Below are 20434 nucleotides of genomic sequence, written 5' to 3' on the forward strand. Positions count from 1 at the left end.
GATGAGACCCAAGTGAGCAGGTTAACCATGAGCAATGTGCCCTGTGGCCAAGAAGGTTGATGGTACCTGGGCTGCGTGAGTAGGAGTGTGGCCAGCAGGTCGAGGGAGGTGAATCCTCCCCCTCTGCTCTGCACTCGTGAGGCCCCATCTGAGTGGTGTGTCCAGTTCTGGGCACCCCAGTTTAAGAAGGACAAGGAATTACTGGGGAGAGCCCAGCGGTGGCTACCAAGATGCTGAGGGGTCTAGAGCATTTTTCTTCTGAGGAAAGGCTGAGAGAGCTGGGGCTGTTGAGCTGGAGAAGAGAAGCTGAGAGGGATCTGATCAATGGGATCAATATCTCAGGGTGGCTGTCAGAGGATGGACCAGACTCTGTTCAGTGGTGCCCAGCACCAGGGTGAGGGGCAACGGGTACAGACTGAAACACAGGAGGCTCCATCTGAACATGAGCAGAAACTTGTTTGCTGGGAGGTGCCAGAGCCTGGCCCAGGCTGCCCAGAGCGGGTGTGGAGTCTCCTTCTCTGAGACATTGAAACCCGCCTGGACCCACCTGTGTGATCTGCTCTGTGACCCTGCGTGAGCAGGGGGGTTGGACTGGGAGATCTCCAGAGGTCTCTTCAGCCCTCACCAGTCTGGGATTCTGTGAAATCCTGTACGGCCTCTTTTGCCCTAACACAGAGCTAGCTCACCCTCCATCTTCCAGTTGAGTGTTTCTTCTGCCTTCTTCAGCTTCAAGTTAATATCCCACAGCTGCTCCTGTATGAGAGGGTATTCGACCTCCAGGACTGTCTTCAGGACCTTGTTGTATCTGTTCACCATCAGCTCCAAGTTGGCCGCCAGCTGCCGGTATGACTCCTTGGAGGAATAGATTTCTGCTGCCGTGGGTGGGATGGCTCCCAGCCGGCTGCCAGACAGGCAGCTCACCTCCCTCAGCACCGACACCAGCTGCAGAAACAAGGCAGAGAGCTGAATGTGAGACAATCCTCCCCATTCACCTGGTAGACACCCTCCCGTCAATTCTGGGGATCTTAGGGGGTTCCTGCTGTTTTATTCACAAAGCAGTACGCTCTGAGAAGGGCCTGGACACCTCCTAGTCCAGACCATCTCCCTCCCATTGATCTTTGCCTCTGATTTGCTTCCCAATCAAAGACATATAGCTCTGTTAACTACCCAGCCAGCAAACCCTGTGCAGCCTCTAAAAGCCATGATGATCTCTGGTCTTCTCAGCTATCCTCATCAATACAGTCTTTCAGCAATACTGTGCCTGCAGGAGGAGGCACAACCAAAAGCATCTTTGAGTTGTGATGGAACGGGATTGAGTGGGTTATTAAACTATAAACCCAAGTAGAAGTGAGTCCCTGCAACAAACGGAGCAGCAAGGTCTTCCAACGCAATATATCACTTCTAAGACAAAAAAAAAAAATCTTTGCTCAGTTTAGTGGCTTGTGAGAGGGAAAATGCTCCTGAAACTGCACATTTTGGCTGGGTGACAGAAATTCAGTATATTGTATGGGCAATGGCAGGGGTGAGGAGTATCTACAATACTAAAGTGACTATGTCCACAATGACAAGAAGAGGAAAGAAAGACGGAGCGCAGAAGGGTGAAGGGAGCAGTTTGAGGAGGTGGATGGAAGAGGATGGGATGGGAGGAAGGGAAAAGCAGGGGATTGAGGGAGCAGGAGGCCAAGTGAGATAGAACCAAACTCCCCTCCCTTTTATGCACTGGAATGTCTGAGACATCCCCACCATGGTGTCAAGGATGTCTTACCCTCTTTCCCTCTCCTCCATGGAAGGTGAGCTCTGGAAGATTCTTTAATGTTGAAGGGTTGCAAATACATCCTCCCTTTAGGCAAAATGAGGTGCTCCTATCTGCTCTGAAGGGCATGAAGGGGCTGCTAAGCAGGCACCTGAGGACATGAGGCAGTCCTCAGTACGGAAAGCTGAGAGCAGCGCAGAAGCACTCAGAGACTGGAGCTGAGAACATGCTCAGCACGTCACAGGCTCCAAACCCTGGCACCAGGGTGAAGGGTGGAAAACATCCCCTGGGGCCATTTGCTTCCCACCTTAGCAAGGAGATTCCAAGGAGCTGGACAAATCCTTTGTCTGAGAGCCAAGCTGGAATGAGCTCTGGAACCTCAACACTTTTCTCTAACAGCAGCAAGTCCCAGGGAAAGGGGGAAGTGTTTGATGTTTTCCCAGGCCCCTGAGATTCAGCACCTCCGCAGCAAATGGCATTTCACATTTGAGAGGCCCCAGCTCTCATCAGGCCCCAGAACCTTTGAATCCACCTCTGCACTCTGCTGGCTTGGACCCTGCCTCTGCTTTGGGCAGGGGGATGGTCAGGCCTCCCTGTGCTGGAGAGGGCAGCCCTAGGGAACAGAGACCTACTGGAAGCCTCCTGCACCACAATTAAGGAAATCCAACAGCCACAACACTGAAGTAACAAAACAAACCTTTCCTGGGATTTTTATACCCTTTCAGGAAGCTCAGATTTCAGGTAAACATAACACGAACCCACGTCTGTAGGATGATGCTCCTACGCTCCCCACACCAGCGTCAAACCAACCTGCTCTGGAGATGTTGACACCAGTTAACATCTGGCTACTCACAGACTTTCTGGCTTTAATTACAATCTGCGCTGCTTAAACTGTAATCCTGATATTTTACCAGGAGACAGAGCCCACAAAGGGGATGGTTAATTCATGTCACCCATAACAGATGCTCCAGGGACCTCAGCAGAACAGATCTAGTAGCGATCCCACCAGACTTGCCATGCACGGTGGGGCACAGCTTGGAGACGTGCCCTCCAGCAGACAGGAAAGCTAGTTCTTACCTGGGGATCAAAATTAACTGTGATCAGTTTGGTTTCTGGATCTCGCCGGATAAGCGGTTGAGTAAGGTTGTACTGTGATTTTTCAGAGACTGTCTGGGACCAGTCTGCATAGAGCTTCTCCTGATACCTGCCGAAAAACAAACAAACAAATTAAAACATCCACCACGTAGCTGCCAAGCCCGCACACCAAGACATAGAACCAAATAAAAGCCAAGTCCACTTCTGAGGGCTGAAGAACATCAAGGAATATTTAAAACCCACCCACACCACCTCCATAAAGATCTTGGCTTCAAAGACAAACACCTGAAAACCAGTGACAGCATCAAGTCAGGAAAACAAAGATCCCCCAAGTACCATTCTTAGCAGAGGATTCAAATTTGGGGACAAACATTCAAAAGCTCAGAGCAATCAGTTCAGTTTTAGCATCAAACATTAAGATATTAAGTGAGGTGCAACGAATCCCACTCCCACTTGTGGAATACACACATTACAGCCACGGTAAGTACACTGTGAACGGGCACAAGTGGATTGAGACTTCTGGTCAGCTCAGGTTTTCTACCACAGCATCTCCTACATCCAAAAGAATCTCGTTCCAACATTTCTGCTGGGCTGCACAGCCCCTGTCCCTCCCATGCAAACTTCTCATTTCAAGATATCACAGAAAGACTGTGGTGTGTAGCAAAGGATTCCTCCTCCTCTCTCATCACAAAATTCCTTCTGGCTTAGAAAGAGACATTCTCAGGCCCTGGGCTTGCAAATGTGCTGAAAGGTGGTTTAGAGAAGGAGAAGGAAATGGCCTCAAGTTGCACCAGGGGAGGTTCAGACTGGATATTAGGAAACATTTCTTCCCCAAAGGGCTGTCGGGCATTGGAACAGGCTGCGAGGGCAGTGGTGGAGTCATCATCCCTGGAGGGGTGGACAGACGTGGAGACGAGGTTCTCAGGGACACGGGGCAGTGCCAGGGTTGTGTTAATGGATGGACATGAGGGTCTCTTCCAACCAAAACAATTCTATGATTCTATAAGGTTTGGCTTTTTTTCATATAGTTACAGTCATGCCTGAGCCACCACTTACCTGTCGAGCAGCTGGATCATTTCTTCATACTTCTCTATCACCCTTCTTCCTTCAGCAGAGTCCAAGCAGCTGGTGGCACAACAGACAAGCTCAGCGTTACATTCAGCCCTGTGAGGCTGCAGTCTCTATTTACCCCTTCCCAAAACCACCCACCACCTTGCAGGCAGAGCCTGGCTGGGGATCTTACATTCCAACCCCACCATATCGCCCAAAACCATTTCACTGCACAAAAGCTCTCCAAGCCCCAGTGCGCCCTTTTGCGGGTGTTTGCATGGCAACTGGCAAATGAGAACCACGTCCTGGGGGAAGAACAAGGGCCCAGAGCTGCTGGAGGAACACTGGTCTCCGTAACATACTCAATGCTCCGGTGTTTGCACAGAGCAGGGCAACCTCTGCTCACCAGCCACCACTTTCTGAGGTCAAAGAGGCACAGAAAGAAGCAGAGTGTGGCTCCCGGCAGATGAAGCTCTTGGCGGTGCCCAATTCATGCCCCTCAAACCGAAGAGCAAAGGTGTCCCAGAGTGCGGGAGGCAGAGCCCTGGCCACGCTGCCAGGGCTGTACAGCCCAGGGAACAGCAGGCCAGAGGAATTCTTATCATGCTGCCTTTTCCCCACTGTTTCATCTACAATATCCAAGTTTTCCTCAAGATGGTTGTTGATTTTGGAGGACATATTGACAAAACTTGAATTAACTTAACCAAAAGCTGGAAAAAAGGAGCGCCTGAGCAGTCACCGCTGGGCAAGTGCTGAGAAACCTGCTGGAAGTAAACAAGTCCTCTGAGCAAATCCAAGTAAATCCCAGCAAAACCACTTTTGTTTCTCCTTTTTAATCCTTTTTCCCTTTCAACAGCATCATGTCACCACCGTTGCAGAGCATGTTATTAACTACTCTAAACAGAGGACAGAAAATCAGTGTGAAATGCAGATCTGGGTCCTTCATGGTGGACAAAAATTTGCCATTTAGGTTCAAATCAGACATGATAACTTGGGCTCTGTGCTGGGAACAGCCCAAGAGTTTGTTTCATTGCACCAATGTCTTTGCTGCTGCAGAATAACTGTGCACTTAAAGACACTTAATGGCAAGATACAGTGAGAGAAGGTTACAAACATGGTACAGTGACGGTCAAGTTATTTTGGTCAAGTACATTAAAAAAGTGGATCCATTTACACAGAATCCTGACCAGCACACGTGAAGCCATTCCTGTGAGCTACCAGGTGCAGTCCCTAGAACATCCTCAGTTGTCATAAGTCCAACACTGCCTTGCTTACAGAGCTCTTAAATGTTGTCTCATGTGGTGCCAGCTGTGAGTATGAGGCCATACTTCCCTGACACCATCCGTTATAACAAGCATTTGGGTGATAAATATACCAGCATTGGTTTCTTTCCTTGATCTTGGGAGATGGCTCCTTTGTTTAACGCTGAGAAAGTTTTCTTCTGCCCAACAAAATGCTCGTCTGCTCCCCAACATGCAAACCCAGCTCCATCGACCCATCTCAGCTGAGTCCAGCCCAGCACTTCTCTGCTATTCACAGTTTGGATGATGCCAGAACCAGGACTTGCAGCTGAGGAGGTCCTGGAGAACATGCTGAGTGGGATTGCAGCAGGAAAGGTTCTGATACCTCTTTCAATTGCAACCCGGGAACTATGTCTGAAAGCTGAATAGCCCACTGTGCCTCTTAATCGCTTCAAAACAAATCCAGTGAATGAGTTTCTTAAAAAAAATAATGATCACAAGGAAGCTGAAAAGCACCAGTGCAACCACTTCACACCTCTTTGACTAAGAATTATTTCAGCTATAACCATGGGATAATGTTCACCACAGAAAGAAAATCAGATTGATTACAGAGAAGATAGCAAGGTGGTCATAAAGCAACTTAGCTGGAACAGACACGCACAGATGTGGGATGTGCCTGCAGTGATCAAACGGCACCTGGATTCGCGCTCGCAGCTCCTGCGCCCAGCGCAGCGCTCCAGCCACCGGCGGCATGTTCTTGTGCACAGGGGGGGATCCTGGGGAGGGCACATTGGAACAGCGTTTGACTGAACACTGCACTTGTAACCCCAAAGATGCAACAACAGAACCGCATTTGCAGAAAACTGCTCTGATTTCCCAGCTTCCTTCCTTAAATCCAACATCTGCCACACTGATGTAGGTCTGTGACCAAGGCAAGTGCCTCTGGATCTTGAATAAGGAGCTGAGATCGAACGAGAAGCCCAGACTATGTCCAAACCTGAGCTGATGTGAGGTGTCCCTTGCCTGGGACACATTCCCCGCCCCTCACAAACACTGACATAGGGATTTCTGACCAGGAGTTACTTCTGTCCGTCTTATCTAACAGCCACAGAACAATAACCACAAATTCACAGCAAATGATTCTCTCCATGATTCTCTCCAGTCCAGGACTTGTCTCGTTCCAGTATGATCTTTCTGAGGCAAGTAAATAGGCTATTGTTCAAAATGACACACTTGAATCCTCATAATCTGATAGAAATCCACCCATTCCCCCCTGTGCCAACAGTCACGGGGAATAATAAACTTGGAAAAGGCTGATTAAACCCTTGGTTACAAAGTCCCACTCGCATACTTTGCATTTTAAGCATTGTAAGGGAAACAAAATAAATTCATTCTGAGGAGCACATGAGTGGGTTTGCAGGTCCCATGGGGTGTTGGAGGCAGCACACAAATGTGGAGAGAAACCTCCTGTCACAGCCTCGCTGGGAGAAAAGCTCAGCATGTGTCTCCATTCCCAGTCACATATCATGCATACACATTTGAAAAAGGGTATTTTTACTCCTAACCAATTATTTGCTTTAATACTAAGAACAGAGCTTTCCCAGGCATTTCCATTGCCACTAGGAGCTACAGAGGCTGAAAACATCTGCAATTTGTAAAGTTTTGGGTTCCTTAGAAAAATAAATCATTTCCCCCCCAAATTAATCTCAATCAAACTCCCTGTAAAACCCATTTTACTCAGCACGTTCTACCTACCGAGCTTCAGCTCTGCCTGGATGTGCCGGGAGTAGATCAGCCTGGCGTGGTCCAGGGCCCTGCTGAACATGCTGATGAGGACGGAGTATTTGCCAGCAGCATCTGCAGCGACTACCGGTCGCTCCAAAAGGCTCCCGAACATGTCCAGCAGCTGTTGGGGTGAACACGCAGGAAAAGAAGAGGGGAAAAATTTACAACCCCGACTCCTGCAGAGAGATCAGCTGGGACCTTCCTCCCCAGCCCAGAGGCTTCAATACTGTCCGCACCGATGGGCACTTTGGAAAAAGGAAATTTGCTCCCTTTGTTACGGGGCCTCTCAGACTTTCTCTGGGGTTGGACCACATTCCAACTGTTGTTCTTCAAATGCTTCAAGATTTTCTATTTTCTTCAAAAAACTTACAAAGATAAACACTGTCACTTGCTAAAGTCTTTTCTACAAATGCTTATATTGATTTTTTTAAAAAAATACCATTTATTATTTCTGCAAGATAGATTAATTGATAAATAAACCAGCTTTGTTTCTAGAAAACCTGTTTCCAAAACTGAAACAGATCCATGTATTAATAATATTAACAAATTGATACTAACAATATCAATTCTCACCAGGAAATCCTAGAAAAAGCATGATTTCCCCCAACTTGCAGAGAGAGACACAAATATATCTCCTGGCATCCAAAAGCTTTGTGAGGGACCCACCAGCCTGAGCATCCCAAACCAAGAGCAGCCCAAAAGCTACAAGTCCCACTGTCCCACCAGCAAACACCAGCCCCATGTGCCCGTGGCTCCAGCACTGCCTGGTCTCCTCAGCGTGATTCTCACCGAGCCGGGTGCCCTGATTTCCCTTTTAGGGAAGAGCAAGGGAGCGATAAACAAACCTTGAAGGCGTGGTCCAAGTTGGAGGCGTCATCAAAAGCCTGGATGAAAATGGTGCCCAGCCGACGGTCCATGTCTTCTACTTTCTGCTGGAAACCAAAGGCATCCTGCTCAAAGTCCTGCACAAAGGCAAAACACAAGCTGTGAGGCTGCAAGATGGCACTAGGAAGGTACCTGTAACTCCTCGATCCAGAGATGCCCTCTCTTATTCACCGTGAACTAAGCCACTCCTCTGGCCAATCTTCAGCCATCGCAACGTGGCAAAGTCCTCACGAAGCTTGAGAACATTTCTGTGCTGTCCCATGGCTGAGATGTTGGTCCTTTCTCTGGGAGGGACCCTTTGGTCCTGAGGGCTTTCCACAGCCCACATGGCACTATCTTCAGCCTACAGGCAAGATGGACTATTTCCACACCCTCTCCCCCACCACTTGGCCTGAAGACCACACCATCATCCAGAAAACCCACGGATGCACCTGCTGAGTCCCAAATCCAACCTACTTTCAAGTCAAAAGAAGCCTGTGGTTCCATGGTGAGCTGGTTGTGAGTGAGGCAGTTTCAAAACACTCGCACAGGTTGCCCAGAGAGGCTGTGGAGTCTCCACACTTGGACATAGGTAATCTTGGAGATATTTCACCTGACCAGTCACAGTCCTGCTCTAGCTGAGCCTGCTTTGAGCAGGGAAGGTGGACTGGGTGATCTCCAGAGGTCCTTTTCAAACTCAACAGTACTGGGTTTCTGTAATTTCCATCATCTTCTTGCACTGCTTTTCTTGCTTCAATTGTAATAAATCCTTTGAACTTCAAGAGTAACATCTATATTTGTTTTCCTACACGTAAAAGAGTCCAAATCAAAGACTGAACTTGACAGTCCGTGACAGTCCTTCTGTTCTAGCTTGGACAAAACCACTAAAAATGAGGTCATGTGTCTCTTTTCCAAAGGACAAAGTGCAAGGAAATAGCTTTTACTATCGCTACTGCTGAGCTCCAGCAGATCCAGATGCCATGTTTTAGCTAAAAAAAAACGGCTCCAGCAGTGGCAGAGGGTGCAAAACTAGAGCACTGAAAGAACAGACATGACTCAGAGTCACACAAATGGCCATGGGGTCACCAAACCCAAGCCACCTCCTGCAGAGCCACTGTCACCTCTCCTCTGTGCCTGCCCTGCTGAAGGAGGGGTGCTATGGAGCAAGCAGCTTTCCAGCAAGAAACACTGGGGACGTGCCACCCCCTGCAGAGATGTACTGGGAGCTGCAGGAAGCAAAGCACGAGCCACCCATCCCCACACCAGGCAGGTCCCAGAGGGCTGGGAATATTCCTTTAATTAAAGCACTACTGATAATAAAATAGAGCATCCTTGAATTCTGAGAGCCCCAGATGCCATGTGTTCATCTAGGCAGGAGCGAACACATCCCAGAGATGATCTGAGTTGGCCCTCATCAGGCAAACTACCTTGTTTTTCCAAAACTAAGACAGAGTCTTATATTAATTTTTGCTGCAAAAGATGCTTACTTTTTTACATGTATAGCTGCCTGGACCCTATTTAAATTGACTTTTTTATGAACTGTAACTAGGGCTAATTTTTTGAATAGGGTTCATATTTCAAGCATCCTGAAAAATCATGCTATAGCTTGTTTTTGGGGTAGGTCTTATTTTTGGGGAAACATGGTAAATACCAAGAGCAGGAAAGCAAAGAGATGTGGGTGTTGGTATAGCTCTTATACCTCAGCAAGCACCATGTACAGCAAAAGCTTGTGCATAACTCATGGAAATCCCAGTTTCCCAGCTGCACTGATCTAAGGTGCTGATCTAGCAAGATATGTTAGATATAGACGTGCAAGAAGTCCCAAATCTCTGCAGGAAAGGCCAGCGGCTCCCTGTTCCCTCCAGTACCAGATCAGATCATAATGAAAGGAGGAAAGAGCTGGGAAGAAGATAGCAGGAAACTGCTGCTTTGGAAACATGCACATGTTCCTGATGTTCCCGCAAACTGGTCCCACCTACCGTGTTGGTCAGGTCAAGACAGTCATAGGTTCGCTCTGAAAACACCTTGTATGCCTCCTGGAATTCCTCATACATGTCCAGGACCTGCTGGCCCAGGGTCTTCCCTTTAATCCCACTGAATTCAATTTTCTCCAGCTTCATCAAGTCCAAGGAAGTTGCCAGGAGATCCTTCAAAGTCAACGGAGGGAGACACAGGTCATGATGTTGACAAAAGAAGATGACAACAGTTGTCACGACAGAGTTGCACTTGCTGAGGGACCTTCCCAAGCACAGCGCTGGTGCTCAGGCTGGGTGGCAGGGATGGGAAGGGGGGAGCCTGATCTGCCTGTCCTGAGCATCAGTGGCTGCTCATAACACGTCCCTGCCCAGCGAGACCTGCTGCAGCCACTAGAAATACCATGACAACTGTAAAATCGCTTTTAAGGGTATTTAAAGGACAGATCCAAAGCAGGATATGAGACTCTTATATGTCATCCAGCATAGCTAAGAATCCCAATTTTATAGGTATTAACCAAGGACAGATTTCTAATATTTACAGGTACCCAAACTGTCCAAAGCTCCTGCGCAGTCAAACCTCCACGTGTCCAAGTGGGTGTTGCAGCACCTGCCCCGCTGGCCCTCTCTGCTGAGGTGGCACACGGGTCCTTCCCTTCCCTTCCCTTCCCATCCTCTGCAGCCTGGCAGTGTCACCTCTTGGGAAAATGTCCCGCTCCCCCAGTGGTGGTGGCAGCACTGGGCAGCTCTGCTGCCATCCCACCTCATCTGTCTCCCTAGGTAGGGCCAAGTAAGGGCTGGTTGAACATCCATTGTCTCAGAGGACCAGGAGAAATGTGCACAGGAATGTACCGGTGGCCACTCTCTGCTTGCACTTGTCCTGGGGCCACCCGAGCAGGGCAGCAGGTTTTACCACAGACACGTAATATGAAACAGTGCAACGAACCAAAGGAAAGGGATCCTTCCCTCTTCACGTGCTCATGGGCTACCCATGCACCAGTGTAACTGCAGCTTTTATGAAAATTCGAAAACAAATGCACATATGCATTCATATTCACTTCGACACACCAGCACATCCGCTTGAACAAATACCTAGTAAGGCAAAAAAATAATGTGGAAATACCAGTTGTCCCTTGCTTTGTCTTGCAAGGTTGCTTGAAATGAAGTGATGAGGGGAAATTGAGACGGAGAGAGATGCAGCAGTTTTCCTCATTAACAGGCTGGTGTGCACTATGCTTTTAATTATTGTTTTACAGCTCACTCCGCAGGCTCTCCCTCTGACTCCAGATACTGCAGCTTCTACTGTCCCTGGAGTGTGGGACAGCCACGGAAGGAGGAAACAGACACTGGTCAAAACGCACAGTGCCCCAGCTCAAAACCTCCCCACTGGCTTTTGTCTGCAGCCCATATCCACAGTGTGCCCACGGCATCCATGGAATCCCAGCAGTCAGTGCCCCAGAGCCTTTACAGGGTCCCAGTAAACCTGTCACCAACACTGTCCTCATGACAACCTGCAGTTATTCCTGTGTCTATTTATATTCCTCTCTACACTGACCAGCATTATTTGGTTTATTTCACATCAAACCCTACTGGAAACCATCATTATGAATACTTTTAAAATAGGTACCAGTCATGACAGTTTTCAACATAGTTAATTAAGGAACACATAAAAGTATATGGCACATTTAAAGCAGTAAAACTGCAAACACCAGCAACCTGTACACTGGCCATCCAACCCTACACACTGAGAACGCAGCAACAATCAACAAAGAAATTCATTTGGGATGTGTGTGGAGAGCAGATGAATGTGTGTGGTTAGCCACGTGAGAGATAACAGGTACATGCAAGGTCTGTACAAGAGGTACATACAGTATCTGTATAAGAGGTATATACAGTGTCTGTATAACAGGTACATATGGTGTCTGTATGTCTGTGGTCTCCAGACACAGCCATGTGGTAAGGAGAGCATAGGGAGCTCCCACATTCACACTCAGACCTGCTCTCTGCAGAACATCTCCTGTGGCTCAAGGAGCCCTTGGCCACACTGGGAGCTCAGGGATGACACCCCAATGTCCCTGCCTCAGGTGACAGATCTGGCAAACAGGGACACCCCTGAGCCACAGCACCCCAGTTTGATGGACTATGAGGATGCGAAGGGACAACCTGGTGAGGAACGTGTCCCTGCTCCTCCCCAGGCCCACGTGGCACAGCCAAGGGGATCCTGCCATCTGGCCTCTCCAAGACAGGCAGGACCCAGCTCTAGGGTGTCATAGAATCATAGAACCATTTCAGTTGCAAGAGACCCTTAAGATCATTGAGTCCAACCATAACCTAAATCTGTCTCTGATGGCACCAGGAGACCTGGGAGATTACATTGCTTTATTTACAGCTGTGCAAACCACACCTCCAGTAATCCTCCTTTTCTTGCCCCAACAGGAGCAAGGAGTCCAACGGGACTCCTGAGAGCAAAAAACACACCTATCAACCTGACCAGCTTACACATGCACTGAGCAGGACATAGTAAAACACAGTCTTAGACTCGCTGTAACAGGAGACCTAACAGCAAAAGAGTGGCCCCATTCCCTGGTATCAGGTGAAGCTATAGAAAGGAAAGATGCCAGCAAGTGATCTCCTGGCTACAGAGTTCTCCTGACGGTTTGCAATGTTTTTCAAGACCAGAGTCTCACCTCCACCATCTCCAGTCTCTTCAGGAAGGTGTCCAGCCTCGCAAACACCATCGTGGAGCTGAAGTCCCACTCCCTCACTTCTTGGCCTGGTTCATAATACATGTGCAGTTTTTCCCTTCTCTCCTCAAATGCCTCTTTGAACATGTTCAGGATACCGAGCACCATTCGCACCTTGCCCAGGCTCTCCTCCATGTCCCCTTTCAGAAGGTCTTCTGGAGACAGGTACACCAGGGCCTGGAAGAGCAAAATCACACCTGAGAGGTCACTTCTGCCATCATGGAAAACAAGGACTTCTTGTGTTGAACACATTTGAACCTGTTTATTAAGTTAAATGTTGCCTAAAGAATCACTTTTCCAGGGAAGGACAATAGGAAGAAGGGGAGAGGGGACACAGGGGACTGCAAACACAGGCATCACAGCCACAGACCTGCTCAATGAGAAGGTTGCAGATCTCCTGGAGCAGCACCACTATCCGCACGGGCATGTTGTAGTGCTTGGAGGTGACCCAGATCAAACACACCACGTGGAGCAGGGGGAGCAGGAAAGGCTTCACCTCGCTGAACTCAACCCTCTCTACGTCTTCCAAGCGGCGCTTGAGGGGTGTCAGGTGCAGGTGAACGTCCTGAGCTTCAGTCAAAGCTGTGTTGAGAGACGTGAGAAGCGGTAAGAACCACCCAGCTGCGGTGCGCTGGGTTCCCAGCTAGGTGCTGGCCTCACCACATGGAAAAGTGCCTGGGAAAAGAAACTGTCCTGACAAGCACTGAGCACCCTCAGCCACCTGTGTGCTGCAGGTCACTCACTCGTGAACATCACTCACCTGCGGCAGTAACCAGAACAGAAATAAGCTGATGTGATGGCAGGGGACAGGGAGCTGGGACAGGGCTTCGTGGAGAGCCTGAGTCCACAACTGCTAAAAAGTCACACGGAATTTGCCCAACAGCACCAAAAATACAGTGCTGCCATGGCTGTGAGCCATGGCCTTGCTGTACAGCACGACAGGCTGTACAGCCTTGGCCTGAGCCCTTTTTAGCTCAGTTTTGGCTCAAGCAACTCCTTGTCCAGTGGGCAGATGACGACGGCCCCACTAGTCCTGACTGTAATAGAAAACCTGTCAACAGTAAAGCAACTGATGTCTGACTCGTCGAAAGCTTTAGCTTAGCTCTGTACAGCTGTGTGGTTTTACCCTGAAGAATTACCCCAGAGCGCAAGCATTAATAAAACCAGATCGTTGTGCAATTAAACCTGTGGACCAACAAGAAGTGACAGAAGTGCTTGAATGCATGCAAAAATAACCCCTAAGGCCCAAGACCAAGGAAGAAGAGACTCCCACTATCAGCATCACCCTCCCAGCAAATCCACCAACAGCAGCCACACCAGTACAATGCCAGGGAAAGGGGCAGAGACTTAAAAGCAGGTGCACACAAATCTGAACTGCGCTGTAATGGAAATTAACAATTATAGTCCAAATTATCCAATTAGGGTTAGTATCGCTGTAGCCGGATTAAAACCAAATATTTGTTGTATTTTGATTAAACCCTTAAAGTATTAATTAGTTTAACAATGAACCCTTGGCTCCTTATATAAGGGGTGTTTCTCCAGCCCATTTAAACTGCACAATGCAGAGTGTGACACAGATCCTTAAGAGATTCAATGTTTGCACGTGAAGTGGTGAAGAACAGTGTTTTCTGCCAGCACGTGCACAGCTAACACAGTCTAGATGGTTTCATTGTGCCAGAGAGCAGCTGGGTTGGACATGGATGTCCAGCTGTGTTGGTCTGCAGGGACAGACCAGCAGGACTACACTGTTTTTCACTACAGACAGGGATTTGCAATATTTCCTTGGGCTGCGCTCAACTCCCCTAAGCAAAGCAAAGCAAGGAAATTCGGGCTGCAGTGGCCAAAGCCTGAGAAGCAGCGCTCTAACAAAGCAGTCTTAGGTACAAGATCTGTCCTCTTAGTCTGAACTCCCGTTCCTGCATAATAACACCAGAGGAGCTGGTGGAAGTTGAGGTGAGTCCTGTTAGAGTAATGCAAACACTTTATTACAGCAGAATAAATTCCCAAACCCATTCACCCTGAACTTTGGCAAGAGTCTGGCTCAACAGACCAGTGATGGAGCTTGTCCCAGCCTGGAAACAAAAGCCTAGACTCAAGCACAAGCAGCCCAGTCTCAATTCACAAACTAGAAAGATTTGGCTTGAAATCAGTCACACCAGGCCATGAAGAAAGGCCAGAAGCCAGCACTGTGGTAAAGTTGCCCCAGCATCTCACCTGCCTCAACATCCATTAGCATGGTTTTGAAGGCTGGGATGTAGCTGCTCTCAACTCTCTCCAGCAGCTCCATCATGTTCCTGACCTTCCTCGTTGTCAGCTGGTTGTAAATGCATTCCAGGTCATCACACCTACAGCAACCGAGACACAGAATCACAGAATCAGTTGGTTGGAAGAGACCCTCAAGATCATCGAGTCCAACCATAACCTAACCCCTGGCACTGCCCCGTGTCCCTGAGAATGTCATCTCTGTGACTGTTCAACCCCTCCAGGAATGGTGACTCCACCACTGCCCTGGGCAGCCTGTTCCAATGCTTCACAACCCCTTCTGGGAAGAAATGTTTCCTAATATCCAACCTCAGCCTCCCCTGGCGCAACTTGAGGCCGTTTCCTCTCATCCTGGCGCTTGTTCCTGGGGAGCAGAGCCCGACCCCCCCTGGCTCCAAGCTCCCTTCAGGCAGTTCAGAGATCAGAAGGTCTCCCCTCAGCTCCTGTTCTCCAGCTGAACCCCCCAGGTCCCTCAGCCACTCCCATCACACTTGTGCTCCAGCCCCTCACCAGCTCTATTCCCTTCTCTCAACTCACTCCACTACCTCAAGGTCTTTCTTGGCCTGAGGGGCCCAAAACTGATTTGAGGTTTGGCTTCCCCAGCGCTGAGTACAGTGGGACAGTCATTGCCCTGGGCCTGCTGGCCACACTGTTCTTGATGCACACCAGGATGCTGGTGGCCACGTTACCCACCTACACTGGGCCATCAGCTGTCCCCCAACATCATCTGTTTCCCCTGGGCCTGATTCAGGGCTTCCTCCAGCTACACATGGACTGTGGAAATGGGAGAAAGCTGCATGAGGCACAGACAAACCCTACAGGACAGAAAGTGCTGAGTTCAGCATGACAGCAGCTCTGCTACTGACAGAACATCGCTGAAAAAAAGCCATCGTGTTTCTGCAGGCATTAGCAACAGCTCTCCAGCCAGCAGGGCTTTGCCCCGAGTCAGCCTGAACCAGTACAGCACAAAGGTTTTCAAAGGGCAGGAGGAATACCACTCCCAGGCTCCTGAGCATCTAAAGCCCCTCTGGCCCTGACAGATGAACAGCAGCCAGCTGAGATGCACCATTTCCAGACAGCCCCCAGCAGGTGTCCATCAGCAATTACTCCTGTGGATGGCTCCTAGTGAACAGTGACGAAAGAGTGCCCAGAGCGGGTGTGGAGTCTCCTTCTCTGAGACATTCGAACCCGCCTGGACCCACCTGTGTGATCTGCTCTGTGACCCTGCGTGAGCAGGGCTTGGACTGGGGGATCTGCAGAGGTCCCTTCAGCCCAACCAGCCTGGGATCCTGTAAAGGGCATTTCTGAAAAAAGTCCCTTGAGGTGTAGCCCCTGTGGTGGGGCTAAGTTAAAACACAGCCAGCTGCCCAGTGACCTCCCAGGCACTTTGCAGATCATGATGATTTTCTGTGCGGGAGCAATTTTCCTTAGTTGAAGCCTACATGAACCCCAAGTGGCCTGTTCTTCTCAACTCATGGAATTAGCAGCTCCACCACCAGCACTCTCCCTCTACACAAAACCAGCACCACAGGGCACCATGCACTGGCCAGGCTGCTCTGGGTACCTGTTCTTCCAGAACTCCAGCTCCACCTTCGGGTTCGGATTGCTGCCTTGCAGGAGAGGCTCTGAAGACTCTTTCTTCAGTGCCTCCTGGATCTGGTGGCTCCAGTCTATGATGGCCGACTCCATGGCATACACCAGAGATTTATCTATCCGTTCCATGCTGTAGTAAACAGAGTACGTGATTAACTTTGTTGATGTGCATTGCTCAGTTGGATCTACTTCCAATGGCCGTGTGGGCAGCTGGATTTTACAGGGTTTCACATTTCAAAACCACAAAACAATCAAACCCCATAAGATTTTGTCACTGGTTTAATATAGGAATTACACTCTGGAGAAAATGGCTGAATGTCTGCAGCAGTGTGGGCAACAACACTGTTCATAAAGTGAATGGTGGAAATGAAGAGCCAGTCGCCACCTCTCTGCACAGCCAGTCATTGTCACATCAGATCCATTCAGGTTCAGGATCTGACCTGGAGACTCACACATCCAGCAAGATTCTCTCTCCCCATACCATTCTCCCTCAAAATATTCTACATCCCTGCAGTCATTAACTCACTTAATTCAGCAAGAAACACCACCAAGTGGGCTGGGAAGCTGAGGACAGGTCACCCCACTGCCTTGGAAGCAGTAACTTCTCACAAAATCCCACCCGCACCACGTCCTGTCTGAGGAGTGATTCATTCCACTGCACCCACACATCTCCTGGGGTTCCACAGGGGCACGCACGCAGCCCAGACACGATGACAACTTGATGTACAAACGCATCTGCTTCTCTGGACCTTCCAGAACCTGTTATTTTGGGGTGGTACTCACGATTTCTCATTTTCCAGATCAATGTCCTCAATTCCCTCTGAGCCAGCTGGGAGAGGCAGCAAGGTCTTGCCGTCTACTTGGCCAACAACTGTGAAAATGGTACTTTTGAGGTTGTGGACATGACGCACGATGTCTTGTGACACCACTTGTGGCCAGCCCTGATGGTTCTTCTTGTTCGTTAGGATGGGCACGATCACCTACAGCGGGAGTCACGGAAGACCAATGGAGAAAAAAGTGCAGCAGGAGACGGACGGGCCACCAGGCTCTGAGGTCTGTGCTTGGCCAAGCCTGGAGACCCATATTCATTGCTGTCTCAAGCAGTTCCCATGTGAAATAGAGGCAGCTGATGATGAATGGGCATCTCTACAGGCCCACTTTATACAGCAGAACACCCTTTTCCCCAAATCCAAGCAGCCAAGGAGGGTGGAAGCCAGTAGGCAAAGTGAGCAGCCCCATCCCCAGGCTCTCCCAGCCTTTCAAGCCCGCAACTGGAGATGGCCCCATGGGCTGCTGTCCCTTGCCCTCACAACTGTCCCCGGTGCTTGGTCCCCATGTCCCTGCCCATGGGCACAGCCGTCAGGCTGCCCTTTGAGCCTGCCAGGGCTGGGCTGAGCTCAGTGTGCTGCAAGGGAAGGTCTGCTGGTACCCCCTGGGATACACTGGTGGTGAGGGTCCCCCAGGTCCCAGCTGCAGCCCACCAAACAGGAGCTTTGCCTTTATCAGCACTTTTACTGACCCGGCAGCATGGGGTTGTGGGGCTGGTCGGGGTTTGCCCAGATTTGAGCTGCTTTTGGCTTGTTTGAGCTGTGACAGCAACACCGTGTCTGTCACCTATCCTGGCTGGCTCTGCACTGGGACCAGCCTGTGGCAACAGCCTAACAAAGCCAGGTTGTCCCTAGTGACAAACAACAGCCCTTTGTGTTACTGGACTCAGGGTGGGGGTAGGGGAGGGGGGGGAGGTGACTAAAGGCATAAAAATAGCTGCAAATGGACATAAAATTGAAACGGAATAAAGCAGCTCAGCACCTCCATGGTGCTGTCCCAGGATGCTGAAGACTCTTTGGAACTGTGGCTGGCTCTGTAGACCCGAAGAAGACCCGACCAGCCACCTTCGTGCCCAGGGAGCCGTGGGAAGGGGGAGCACAACCCCAGGGAACACACGGGCAGGTGCTGACGAGTTCACCTTCAGCAGTTTTAGCTGCATTATTAGCAAGATGTGTCTCTATTACTTAAAGCATGCGGACTGCTAATGCCAGTGATATTGTAACCAGGCAAATGATAGCCGTTCATTTTCTTTCTGACTGTTAAAATGATAACTGGACTCAGGATGAAGCCCCAGCCCACAGAGCAGGTGTGTTCTCTTCGGCACCGCAGGAGTGAAGCAACAAGTGGACAAGGTCACCAGCTGTGACCCCTCACTGAATAAAGACAAAGTGTGGGCAGAGGAACACACGACCCCAACCCCAGGAAATTCAAGACCTTTTTCACCTTCACGCAGACCCACCCCATCTGCCTGACCCAGCACCACCGCTGCTTTTGCCTTCAAGTGAAGCTTGAGAGGAAAATAGGATGAAAACCAGGCACAATCTGCTCCCTGCAGAAATACTGCATGTCTGCACAGGGGAGAGCAAAGCCTGCAAACACGCAGCTGGGACGCACAATCCCGGCTCCCAAAGGCATTCAGAAAACAGGATTTAACAGGATCTGCCAAAGTGTTCCTACCCCACCATCTACCCATAGCAGACGGTGCTTGCAATGCTATTGGCCAGCCGTGATGCAAAACCACTGTTTGTGCAGACTTCGCAAGACCACGGGGCTCATCAAAACAAAAGCTCCCCGTATAAATAATGTGTTTTCTCACAAAACCAGGATAACCAGTCTGGCAGCCTGCTCTTGGGAATCCAATCTATCAGTCACCATCTTAATATACCAAACATCATGATCAGAGCTTCTCAAATCCAGCAGCTCCTCTGCTTTCCCATTACAGCCTCATTCCTGAGACTTCTCCAGGTGAGGAGCCATCAGGAATAAACCGAAACAACGTTGTCTAGTTCAGGCTAATAACACAGCAAAGCAAAAGCACTCGAACCTCTTGACGATCTCTTTAAGAAAACATCAGCCCACCTGAGATAACCCGACACTGAGCTACAGGAGGCTCCTGAACATCACAAAACACTTTTTCACTATGAGAGTAATCGAGCACTGGCCCAGGTTGCTCAAAGAGGTTGTGAAGTCTCCATCCTTAGAGATAATGAAGAGCTACCTGGACATGGCCCTGGGCAACTGGCTCTGGATGGCCCTGCTTGAGCAGGGGTTTGGAGTAGGTGACCTGCAGATGTCCCCTCCAGCACCTGTGGGTACATCAGTCCCACAAGGACCCCACTGATAGACAGAGCTGATGTGGATCAGCATTCAGGTGGTTTATATGAGTTCTAAAGCCGTCCATGGTACTGCAAAGGGCAGAGTTAAGGGTACAAGTGCATCAGCAGAGAAGGGAGGGAGGCCAAGGAGCCTGTCTGTAGGAGGGGACACCTTCCCCGCTGCCATGTGCGAGGGGCACCCGGTACTCATGGGTGCCAGGGCTCCCTCTGCACCTCCGGGGCTGCCCAGGCCTCACAGGATCCCAGCCTGGTTAGGTTGAAGGGATCTCTGCAGATCCCCCAGTCCAAGCCCTGCTCACGCAGGGTCACAGAGCAGATCACACAGGTGGGTCCAGGCGGGTTTCAATGTCTCAGAGAAGGAGACTCCACACCCGCCCTGGGCAGCCTGGGCCAGGCTCTGCCATCTCCCAGCAAACAAATTTCTCCTCATGTTGAGCCTGCCCCCGTGGCCCCTCATCCTCACCTCCTCCACGAGGGCGGCAAAGTGCCGCAGGGCATCGGCGGGCAGGTCCCCGCAGAGCAGCTCCCCGGGGCCGGCGCCGGGGGCCCGCAGGAAGAACAGCCCCTTGCGGCGGGCGGCGGGGGGCGGCCCCAGCTCCAGCTCCCCGGCCGGGCCCCGCCAGAGCAGCAGCGCCGGCCCCGCCGGCCCCGCCAGGAAGCTCCGCAGCAGCGGCCCCGCCGCCTCCCCGCCTGCCCAGCGCTCCCAGCGCTCCGCCGGCACCCCCAGCCCCCGCGCCGCGCACCGGCACAGCCGCTCGGCGCCGGGCACCGGCTCCACCGCCTGCTCCATCCGGCCGGCACCGGCGGGTGTTGGCGGGGAAGAGCCGCGTTGCCCGGGGGAAGGGACACTGCGAGGAGCCGGGGGCGGGCCGGGGCGGGACCCAGCTCGCCTGGGAGACGCAGCTGCCCC

The 20434-nt window shown here is 50.5% G+C and overlaps 1 pseudogene; it reads right to left on the reverse strand.

The window, feature by feature from the left end:
* Window positions 1-20434, reverse strand: part of LOC139825464 (uncharacterized) — a 347351-nt pseudogene that overhangs the window by 40810 nt on the left and 286107 nt on the right.

Source organism: Patagioenas fasciata, unplaced genomic scaffold (assembly GCF_037038585.1).
Source record: "Patagioenas fasciata isolate bPatFas1 unplaced genomic scaffold, bPatFas1.hap1 Unplaced_1, whole genome shotgun sequence".
Classification (NCBI taxonomy): Eukaryota; Metazoa; Chordata; class Aves; order Columbiformes; family Columbidae; genus Patagioenas; species Patagioenas fasciata.